The following is an 11920-nucleotide window of genomic DNA, read 5'->3' as shown; positions in this document are numbered from 1 at the left end:
GAAAGTGCTGTTAGCGGGTTGAGCAACGTGAGCTGCTTATTGAGCGCTGGTAAGTGAACGCTGTAGTGCTAAATTTCTGTTAACAGTTGCTAAAGCAGCATGTTGTGTCAATTAACAGTCGTCAGCCGGTCTTTTACAGCACATGGTAAGGAAGTTTTTTTTTGCTAGTTGATTTCTTTGTTGGTGTTGCTGCTGCAGCGGCTGCCGCTTTGCGCGCTGTGCATTGTGTGCTTGTGGCCATTGCCAATGTGGTTGTTAGCTGCTGTTGCTGGTGTTGCTATTGCCGGCTTTTTTCGATTTTCTGCTGTTTGGTTTTGTTCGAAAATCTGCGCGTCTCAGTTGAAGTGAGCCAGCCGTTTCGGCAGTTCGTTCGTACGTTGGCACGTTCGTTATTGGTTCAACATCTCGATCGTTTGTTTGTTTTATCGCTGGCTAGTGGCGTAAAATTACGTTTTGTCGTCGTTGTTAAAACGCAATTGGCGCGAGTTGAAATTTCTTTATGTTTTTATGTTTACGCGAAAAAATGTTTTTTTTTTAACGAAAGTTGTTGAAGTGATTGCTTACTTTTTACTGTTATTTGTGTTATGTTAAATAGCGGGAAAAACACAGAAATGTTCTTTTGCTGATTTTCAAGCGAAGAAAGTTTTTAGTTTTGAATAAATAGAAAAAATTATAAAAATTTAAAAATTTTGAATTGGTAGCTTTAAAATACTGTTAGAAATTATAATAAATACAAAATTTCACACACACTTACATACATATTTGTCGACCAGTGCCTGTGCTTTGCGTCTTTTGCAATAATTCGCGCAATTTTTTTGAAAGTTTGGCCTAAAGCGCACTTCTGCTAGAGGTAATTCTCAATTTCAGCTTTTTTTATTTTTAAAAATATGTGCCTGCCACATGCATCACCACCAATTGCTGTTGCGCGCGTAACAAGTTCAAAACACTTGCGAAAGTTTTGTGCAGAAAAATTGTTTGTTTGAAAAAAAAAATTATAAAAAATCTGCTGCGCGCGCCAACAACTCAATTGTCAAGTGATTACGTGCGAATTTGTTAACTTCCGCATTGCCGGTTGCATCGTTGTTGCACAAACGCCACCACAGCAGCAGAAGTCTAAAACCAATTTTCTGTTGTTTAAATGTACTTTTTGCCATATTCCTGCATTCGCCAAACAATTTTTATGCAAAAGGTTGCAAAAAAAAAAAATCCAAACATTGCCTGCGCTCGGCAACCAGCATCAGCTGTATTGGGTATAGAAAGCGCGAAAAATAAAAAAATCTTTGTAAACAACATAGCAACAGTGTTGTTGTGCCTTGCGCATCCAGGCGGCCTTGTCGGCAGCCACCCAAGCTGCCGCACAACCGCAGCCGCCACAACACTGGTGTCCAGATATAAAGTTTCGGTGGATCGAAACGCGTGCGCGTGCTTTTGTGGTTCTTTCAATTTTGCGCTGTTGGTGTTTTGGGCTCTGCACATCTACAATTGGTGTACGTGTTGTTGTTGCTACTTGTGTTGTTGTTCGGCCGCTGTTGTCTATTTGTGTATATAGTATGTGCTCGCCACAAATAAACTAGGAAAAGCTGAAAGTAAAATCGGCAGCAAAGCAAAAGCCCAAAAGTAAATGAAAGAAGAGAAAAGGATGCAAGGACGAGACGCTGCAAAGGATGATGCACACAGTAGAAGGATGTGCAAAACAAAAAACTAAAAAGTGGAAAGTAAATGGAGTCGAGCAATTTATAAATGGAAAATGAGAGCAAATAACACAGCAGAGCAATGACTTCGTTTAAGTTGAAGTCTGCTAGCAGGATCCACAGTATAACAGGAAAATATAACGATTGAACAAGCATAATATAGAAAAATGAAAAGCGTTGCAAATCAAAAAAATTGAAATACTTACTTTTGTTTATACATATGTACATATGTATGTATGTGCAAGTATGTGTGTGCGTGTATAACGGCTTTCCACCTCACTTGATTTATTGTCATTTAGAGCGGAATTCGCATGCGTTTGTTTTATTGCACACAATCGGATGTCATGCGAGTCCATTTAGATGCTGCTCAGTTGTCGGCTACAAGCCGCTCTCGCTCTAATGTCCCAACTTGACTTGCAATTTTCTGTGTGCTTTTTGCTTTGTGTTGTTTTTGTTATATACACAATAAAAACGGCTGAATTTCACGTATGCTGTGTGACATTTTTTTCTTTAATCCCACACATATACACACGCATGCACTGGCTACCGCCGGAAATCACCAACTGGCAAGTGCCATTCTCCTGAGGATAACACCACACATGCACACAAACATACATGTTATATACATATATATTGTACATACATATATATTTACGGATTATAATACATATTGTATGAGCCTTGCTGCCCGCCTTCTACAATAACCACAGCCAAGCAACCAACGCCAGGTCGTCATGCCGCCACTTGCTGCGGATGTGTGCTCCGAGCGCAGCCTGCCACTGTCCGCATATACACACACGTATGATTCTAGTACGTAACTAAGTATCCACAACGGCATTAGTGTAGTCGCGTGTACAATACTGGATTCAACGTATTGCTCATGTGGTTGTTGTTGTTATGCCTTACCTGCACTCATAAATTTATTATACTGGATTTTCCGGGCTTATTGTCAAAGTTGATTTCATACTCTTATTGGATTATGCGCAAATGATTCGCCAGTGCTCAGACCGGTAAGTTTAGTGCATCGATGCATGTAATAAATGAAAAAAAAAGTATTACGTATTTATTTTTTATTAATAATATACCAACACATGTACATGTACATGTGTGTATCTGCTGCTTGCATGTGCTTTGGGTTTAGACACGATTTATATTTGCAAATATTTTATATCCACTTGAATTTGTGCATATTAAATATGTTGCATATTTAAAATTTATTTATATGGCCATCAAATGCGATGCTAAATTCTATAATTTAATAAGCTATTTGTTGGATGGAAGCTCTAATGTTGTGTGCAGTTTTATGTGCTAAACACGTATTTAATGAAGTAATCGGATTTTATTTGAACTTAAATGCATGAAAACTATTTTTTAGTTATATCTAATATTTTTAAATACTGGTGGGAGAATTTTCAGAACACTCAGTTTGTATGTAAACTGACTCATTATAATGAGAGCACACTCAGAGAGAGCTTTACTACATAAAGTGCCGGTATTTGCAAAAATATTTATTATCGATTAACCTTAATCATTTTGTAGATTATCGATTAAGAAATGAAGAAATATGAGGTAAAATACAATAATTTAGAGTAAATTTAACATGTTCGGTTCGAAAGTTTTGGAATCAGTTTACTCTATATGTAATCAAAATATTGAGCAATGATTAATATGCTACTAAAGTACTCAGTATCTCTTTAGATTAATCAAAACTTGATGTAGTTTCAGAGTATATACATATATGTATCTTGCTCGCGGTCTTCCCCTTGCTTTAGAGGGGAGTGCTGTTGCCTTTTTAATTTTCTTTTCTTGTTGTACATTTTCGTTAGTTGCTCACCTTTGTTTGATAATATAGTTACTCGTACAACATTTTCTTATTTTATTAGTTCGCCTAGCTCATGGTTCTGCCAAATACGCCACTTGCATTCTCTCTTCGATACTAAGGTTTGATTAGTTATGAGTTTGAAGCTCAAGTAAATAAAGGCTCACTTTTCACTCTTTGTATCGGTATCGATCTATCGATTTTTAATATAAGTATTGCATGAATTCTAAGTACTTACCCCTTATTCTCAATAATCGGTATCAAGTGCATATACTGAATGACTTTTCAAAGCAATTTTTTGCCGATAAATAATTTACAACACTTTACTATATAATTTTCATAAAATTAATTTAAATTTTTCGTTATGAAAATTGGTTTATGTGTACTATTTATCGATATCAAATATATCGACTATGGAAATTCGATTAATTCGGTGTAAGATTCTTCATGAGATTTCCTAATATAATATATTATATGTTGACTCTGCTTGGCAAATAAACTGTATTATATTATGTAATAATAAATTGAAGGCTTATCCATAAAAAGTTTATAGTTTGGAGGTGAAATCGCAGCATTTAAATTTGGAAATTATATTAAATAAAAAAATATATTTCGTAACAAAAACAGTATTTTTTCATTTCAACCAACTTGTATATACCAGGGTTGATAATTTTGGAAAAAAAGTAAAAGTGGTATAAAATTCATTGAAAAGGGAAGAAAATGTAACAGAACTGAAAATAAGAATAACTTACAGGCGTTCTAGGGGTCGGAAAGTGGTCGGGAAAGAAGTAGTAGAGTTTGAACTGGAATACAAAATTACAAGTCAAATAGGAACAAATTAAGAATTGAAAATTCTACATTTAAAAAAAAAGGTAAAAATCTATCGACTAGTCTCCCTTCTTTAATTAATTCATAAATCGAATTAATGTAAGAAAAAATATTTCCACGTTATTTAGGCTAGTTTGAGCAACCCTTTAACCCTACATACAATTTTGAAATAAATATCTTTCTTATATTAAAGATTATGAAATATTTTTCGTATACACCTTATAAATAACTTTTGTTTATCGTTTATCAGTTATCTAGCTAGGCTAACTATCTTGACAACGTCGAAATATTTTCAGAAACGCGTAATGGTTATATACTGTTATAATATATGAAAAATGTCGTAAAAGATGTTTCATTTATCGATTACATATTATCTTTGCATATCGTTTATCGATTACGTGTTATCGTTATATAATCGACTTTTTTTTCGTCTGTCGATAATTAATACGAAATCGAGATTTTATAACACATTATTTCCTATAAATTAATATTTATTTGCTGTCGCTAACTAAATATACAACAAATTATTTACTTAAAATAACATTTTCACAAATTTTAATTTTGTATAGATTAGCTGAGTATTTACCATAAACATTTTTGGAAGAAGAACCCTCTTTTTATATCGCATAACAACAAAACAAACTCTCAAAACAAACTTTTCCGTATTAGTTTACAAAAGGTACAAAATTAAATTAATATATCAACATTTCTTATCTACAAAATCTCTTGCTCTACCAACAAATAATACACACAACTATAAAAAATACGGTTTACCGTTTCAAATCGAAGAAGAGCTCTATAATTTACTCGTTCCGCTTAATGTACGTACATGTGACTAAGTGGAAAACCTGTTTTTAATAAAAAAGCAAAAACAAAAAAGCAAATTCCTACGCATCGTCCAGACAGTTTTACACTGTTATCTTATCTTAATCAACCGATGCTTCGCCAACAATTCCATTATACGTTGATATATCTACACGAAAACTATCGAAGAAATTCAGACATCAACACTAATGATCTTTGAAAAATCACACCGAGCGGGTATCAGGTGTAGAATGAGTATGTGGATTACGAAGTGTTGGTGTCATTGATATTAACATTGGGTAACACGTACCAAAAGCAAAAACAACACACACAAAAAAGCAAATTAACAAAAAGATGCCGTAAGAAAAATTCGAAAAAATAATGCACAGCTGAATGAATGGATGAAAGAATCAGTGAAACCTAAGCCAAAGTGAAGAATAAGAATGAACAAAACAAAAATGTATCAGAAAAAGTGGAAAATCGTAACAGAAGCAACAGAATTCTAGCCTGCAGCATTTTTGTTAAAAAAGTAAAGCATTTGAGTTGCAGAACAGAGTTACCACTGGAATTTCACACACAAACATAACATGTATGTGGGTGTAGCAAGTAGGCAAAAGCTTATAATAAAATATACGTAAAGAAAACATTTGCATGCTACATTTTATATAATTATAATATTTTTTGCGAATATTCGCTGATATTTGATATGACTTACGGCGTACGACGAGCACCAGCACACCTACATACATATTTATGTATACTACATAAAATGTATATAGAAATATGTCTTTGTATTAAAAATATATATAAAACGCTGTCGATGCCACATGCCACATAAGCACGCGCACAATTTTATCTAAAAATCGTAAAAAAAATAATCGTGGAATTTAAATCAAAGGTATTTTAATCAAAGGTGTAACTACATTGAGATTTAAGCGCGATAATGATGCTGCACACACGCACCCACATACATATGGTATTTATGTATATGAGATGAGTTGCTTGAACTTAGAGATAATAAAAACATGAAATATATATATACACATACTTAATACCTACACATACACACACTGACAATCAACCACAATTTGCTAGCTTTGTGTAACTATAATTTAATGACTTTTGACAGCCAGAAAGCGCCAAAAGCATAATAATCAGCCTGATCATAATAATATTAACTTGAGCGCATATTCATAACACATATGTATGTATGTACATGCAAACATTGCCGCATAAACAGCGGAGCATTGTCCGAAATGCGACACTTTGACGAGATTACTGATGACCGGCGGCAAATGTCAATGGGCGGCTTTGATGTTGAACCTGTGAATTATTATACATATGATAAAATATAAATGTACAATTTATGTATTAACAAGCGCATACATACACACACACATACACATGTGAATATCAGCTACTCTTTGTGAATGCATCCGTTGATGTGGCATTTAATGAGCAGAAGTGTCGCAATTAAAGCATGAATTAAATATGTATGAGTCATTGTGAGGTTTTCATTGATGCAAGATGCTGCCATATTGTTATTATGCTGTTTATTTAGTATCATTTATCATTATACTCTACTAAATGCAATTATGCATTGTAAAATTAAAATTATATTGATTTTTGGTATATTTTTTTGGAAAGAAAAATTTCAGCTGATTATGTAAAAAAATAGATATATTATATAATATTTGGAGTCTTATGATATTACAGAGGTGTTTGGATTACATTAAGTCATGGCACAGAAATCTTATGGTAGTCCGATATTAGCGATTCCGACAAATGAGCTGCTTCTTGGCGAGGAAATAACGTGTGCAAAGTTTCAGAGTGATATTTCAAAAACTGAGGGACTAGTTCGCATATAAAAAGACAGGCATGACAGACGGCCATGGCTAAATTGACTCAATTCGCACTGATTGTTTATATAAACATATTTTGTAGGATTTACGGGTTCCTTATTCTGGGTTTAAATATTATTGGTAAATGACAACACCAGCTTTGGTCAAGATTGTTCTTTCAAAATATACCTCCTTTGCTATGACAGAATGTATAAAACACAATAATTAAAATTGTTTCTATATAGTGGTGGGATTAGTTATATCTAAAAATCTGTGATAAATGTTATATATTATACCTATAAATATGTTTCTAGCTAATTAAAAATTATAGAATAATAAAAAAATTACAAAAAAAGTTTCCGCCTCGTTTATTAATTAAATAACGATAACCACATAAATGGATTGTCATTACTATAAGCCTATTGACAAATATTAAGTCGTATAAATTCTACAACAACAAGCTTCTACAATTCAAAGCATTTTTTTTGCTTAGCTACATAATTACAGAAATATTTCTATTAATCAAAATAGTAATCCGCAAATTACAAGTTCATCAATCACATTTTATTAATTTAATGCGTTAATCTCGCTATTAGAAACGCAAGTATTTGTAAAGATTTTATAGATTTCTATATTTCTTATTTATCTGCACAACTCAAAGCATGTTTACTGAAGCACAGTCATTCAAGACAATGCTAGCTCGAAGGCAAAAAGCAATACAAAAGCGTACATAAATGTCTATATAGTATATACTTGTATATACTCACTTACATATTTATTTATCATATATACGGTATGAGTGCGCTCATTCATCACATATCACACAAAAATCGCTAACAATAAGTCGAATCGAGAATAACCCTAATAAAATTAATTGGAAGACATATAAATACGAGTATGTCTATATACGTCTGTATGTGTGTGGATAAATATATTTGCATGTAAATACAAGCATTGTACAAATAACAATCGAGATTCACAAGCCAATATCAACAATAGACATATGACAAATTATCGTATTTGAAATTTTGATGAATGAAAATAAAATAAATATGTAAATTGAAAATTCTGTGGAATTTTGTGAGCTTGTAACAAAAGGCGGATTAGCTAGTTAATATAAAGCGGGCATGTATTGTGTAAATGTATGCGTGTGTGAATAAATTGATATTTGAATAGACAATGTTGGGCTTTTTAAGATGTGTTTGTACATATTTTCAAAATATTCTTTTATTTGGCAGCGATTGAGGTTTGCTCACATGCATACATATTTATATTGAAATAAATTTGCATGTCTCGTCTATATATGTATGAATTATTTATACACATATTATATATCTATTATTTATATTAATAAGTGTGTGAAATTTCAGATCGCTACTTCAAGAACAGAGAGACTAGTTAGCGAATATACAGACCGACATGGTTAAATCGACTCAGCTTTCTCTATCTGTAGATCATTTATACTTAAAGCATTTCTGACCTTTCATTCTGGTCTTTATAAACTTCGCGGCAAACGAACCTTGTAACGGGTATATAAAAACGAATTATAAACCTCAGCTGCTTAGTTTAGAAACACAAAAGAGACAATCCCATTCATATAGAATTAAATCAAGGTTGCAGTACTTCTATATTATTTTTCTTAAAAGACTATATTTAAATTTTCTTCCGCCCCATCTTAGCATTGCTTCCTTTTTTCATTAATTCTGATTACTCTTATTATTACTTTCCCCACACATTCTATATTCCATATATACATATACATATATGTATGTATGCAAATCCTCATTTCTGCAGAAATTTTTGAAATTTCAAAATCAAATTTATTAAATCATAAAATAAATTGCAAAGAAAGCGGCGAACAAAGATTCATTAACTTAATTTACTAAGCCCACGCACACAAACACTTGAGACCGTATCGAGGTTAGTTGAGGTTGAGTGCCGCAAGTTGCTATCATAAACAGGCGCAACGATGAAAGTGCGCATTAACATAACTACACACATACTAAAGTGTATTAAACTATATAAATTATGTTGGTATAAGTGTGAATACATATGTGTGTGTAATGATTGAGTGCCATAGTGTGCGTGTCATGAGCACACACCCAAGCACTTAGCTTAAACAAGCATTAATATTATAATGTGCTGGCATACATACAGATACATACAGATGCACACATGTGCAATAAGTCTATATGTATGTGTTTACATATGTGTAAGAAAGCCACTTGAGCACCTGGCAGGTGGAAAAGTTGAGTGTCAAGAGGTTCATCTTTTTTTATGAAGTTGTAAAAATTACTCCTCACTGTCTTACAGCAGTGTTGTTGGTTGGTGTTTAGTTGAAAATTTGCTTTTACAAGTTGAAAGATGTTGCTTGAAGTGGTAAAATAAATAGTGAATGAAAACATTTTAGTAGCGCCATCTATGTTTGTACTAAATTTTTTGCGTATGTGGCAATAATGATAGACACTAAGCTGCAATTTCAACTTCTTGAAAAAATTCAGCGATTCAAAACCAAAAAAATAAAAAAAATTGTAAGGTAACTGATATCAAGCTCAACCGCGTTTTGGTTGAATAGCGAAGCCCAAAGCTTCCACCAATGTAATTGTGCCTGTAAGCCTGCCTAAGCCGTTTAGAATAAGGTATCGTGCCAACATTTTCCTATCACCCCTACCGACGATTAAAAAGGTAAAAACAACTTATTTGGTTTCAAACGGACGGCAAAGGAACGTGTAGACTATTGTGATTACGAAGTTGCACAAATTTTAAACTTACAATTTTTTCAAGTGATTTGAATGAGATACATCGTGATTTGTCAGTGCTTGTTTTCTAATTTCCTATGTGTATGTCATCCTCAGAACTCAGAATTTACATATGAGTGATATATCCAAATTAAATAAGTTGAAGTATGCATTGAGTCTCTATATTATTGAAAAAACATTTGTCTTGTGTACACAAATATTTTGTAGCCAGTTCTTTTTCAACATATTTTATAATTTAGCATTGTCCAGATAACATGCGGTTGAATCTATAATTAAGGTAGCTTAAAATTATAGCTAAAGTACCAGTGTTAATAAAAAAACCATAAAATAAACTTATTGTTATTGTCAAGAAACAACTTAAACCCCCAATTACACTATGACATGTTACTGGCATTACATGACAACTGTTTGACATAAATCTATTTTTAGGAGTTAAGGGTATTTTTTGTAAAAATTACACATAATGAACTGCCAATGAGTATGAAAGTTAACTTCGATTAAAAATTTTTTTTTTTTGATCTTTGGGAATGGAGAATGTGAAGAACCTTGTTGATAGGGCTTGAGAAAGTTTAAGTAATAAAACATTTTTTGAATTAGCTATGATCTATAGAATTGGTTTAGAAGCTGGTTATATATATTCGAGAATTTAATCTGTACATTGAATGTATCGATATATAAGATATTATAATATGATTATATTTAATATAAAATAAGAAAAAACGTCAACACCGAAGCTACAAGTATAATAGCCTTCACATATAAAAAAGATTCTATACAAGATATTTTAATTGGACACATCATATGGCAGTTATATGCTCAGCGGTTCGATCTGAACAATTTCTTCTGAAATTGTATCGTTGCTTTGATAAACAATTCACGCCATATTTCATAAAGAATATATATTGTCAAATACAAAAGTTTTCCATACAATTACTTAACTTTGATCGATCAATTTGTATGGCAGGTATAAGTTATTATGATCTGATGTAGGCTGTTCCGACAAATGAGCAGATCTCTAGGGAGAAAATGAGGTGTGTAAAACTTCAGATCGATATCTCAAAAACTGAAAAACTAGTTGGCGTTTATACGAACAGGCAGGCATGGCTAAATCGACTCAGCTCGTCATGTTAATAATTTATATTTTATTAATTTAATAGGGTCTCCCACGTATCCTTCTGGGTGATACAATCTCCGTGGTAAACTTAATATACCCTTCTCATGGCATAATTAGTAGGGATTTGACACTGAAAGTCATTGAATTTTGTTCAGAATCCAAAATTTTGTTGTATTAAATAATATTTATATAAGCTTAAGTATATAGACATTATATCAACGCGATTCTCGTTCAATTAAAGCACAACGCAAAGCTCACAAATTAAAGAAACAGCCAGCGAATAGCGAGATTACTAAGCAACAGAGTCCGGTGGCATTATTTACAAACAAAAATTTTTGTTGCATGCAACAAAATAAAAGCTTCTTGGAAAAGTAAATAAACAAAGTGAACGATTTGCTTGTGTCTTCCGCCAAACTAAGAATGGGCATTAAGCATTAGTTTCTTTGGAACTCTGCGCTTTTATTCCCGCCAGCGAAATGAATTCGACGAAAAGACTTTTATTTATTTACAATGAATTTTTATTTATTTATGCGGCTTGGCTTTTCGACTTTGACAAAATCCATTTAACATTTAATGCGGCAGCTGTATTGCATTGTTGCCTGTTGTGGTGGCATGAAGTGCAAGTAGACACTTGTCAAGCTGCAGCAGCGATCAAACCAATTTCAGCGACCAATATATATATATTTATGTGCACAAACATATGTATATACATATATATTTGTATTTATGTGTGTGTGTGTGTTAAGTAGTCAACAGTGCATCGGCAAGGGTAAACAATTGCATGTTGCCTCATACTGTCGCATGCAACACAAAACTTTAATTGCTCTTGGCGGCTAATGAAAGCAGCAGCGGCGGCGGCGGCAACTGAGTGGCTGAGTGTGTCTGACTGGCGGGCCTTGGTGACCTCTGTCAGTGCTTACAGATTGTTTTTATGCTTTTTTTTATCTCCACTGCTGCCACCAAATCCACATTTATCTATTCATTTACTCGTTAAATGCGGATAATTGTAAATGTCTGGCCGTGACAATCGTAATGTCGCTGAGCATAATAATAATATGCGCTCA

General features: G+C 33.0%; 1 protein-coding gene across 3 annotated transcripts in view; it reads left to right on the top strand.

Annotated features, from left to right (window-relative positions):
- Nucleotides 1–322: 322 nt before the first annotated feature.
- The window catches only part of LOC106622943 (uncharacterized), a 252322-nt gene continuing 240724 nt past the window's right edge, over nt 323–11920 (top strand). For 2 of the 3 annotated variants that reach the window (XM_036364488.2, XM_070111422.1), the window contains exon 1: nt 329–850. The gene's annotated coding sequence lies outside the window, so the exon portion shown is untranslated. Of the gene's footprint in view, nt 851–11920 lie in introns of all 3 variants that reach the window. The other variant, XM_036364489.2, reaches the window with a different exon arrangement.

Source organism: Bactrocera oleae, chromosome 6 (assembly GCF_042242935.1).
Source record: "Bactrocera oleae isolate idBacOlea1 chromosome 6, idBacOlea1, whole genome shotgun sequence".
In the NCBI taxonomy this organism is placed as follows: domain Eukaryota; kingdom Metazoa; phylum Arthropoda; class Insecta; order Diptera; family Tephritidae; genus Bactrocera; species Bactrocera oleae.
This window is presented reverse-complemented; position numbering and strand designations above follow the sequence as displayed.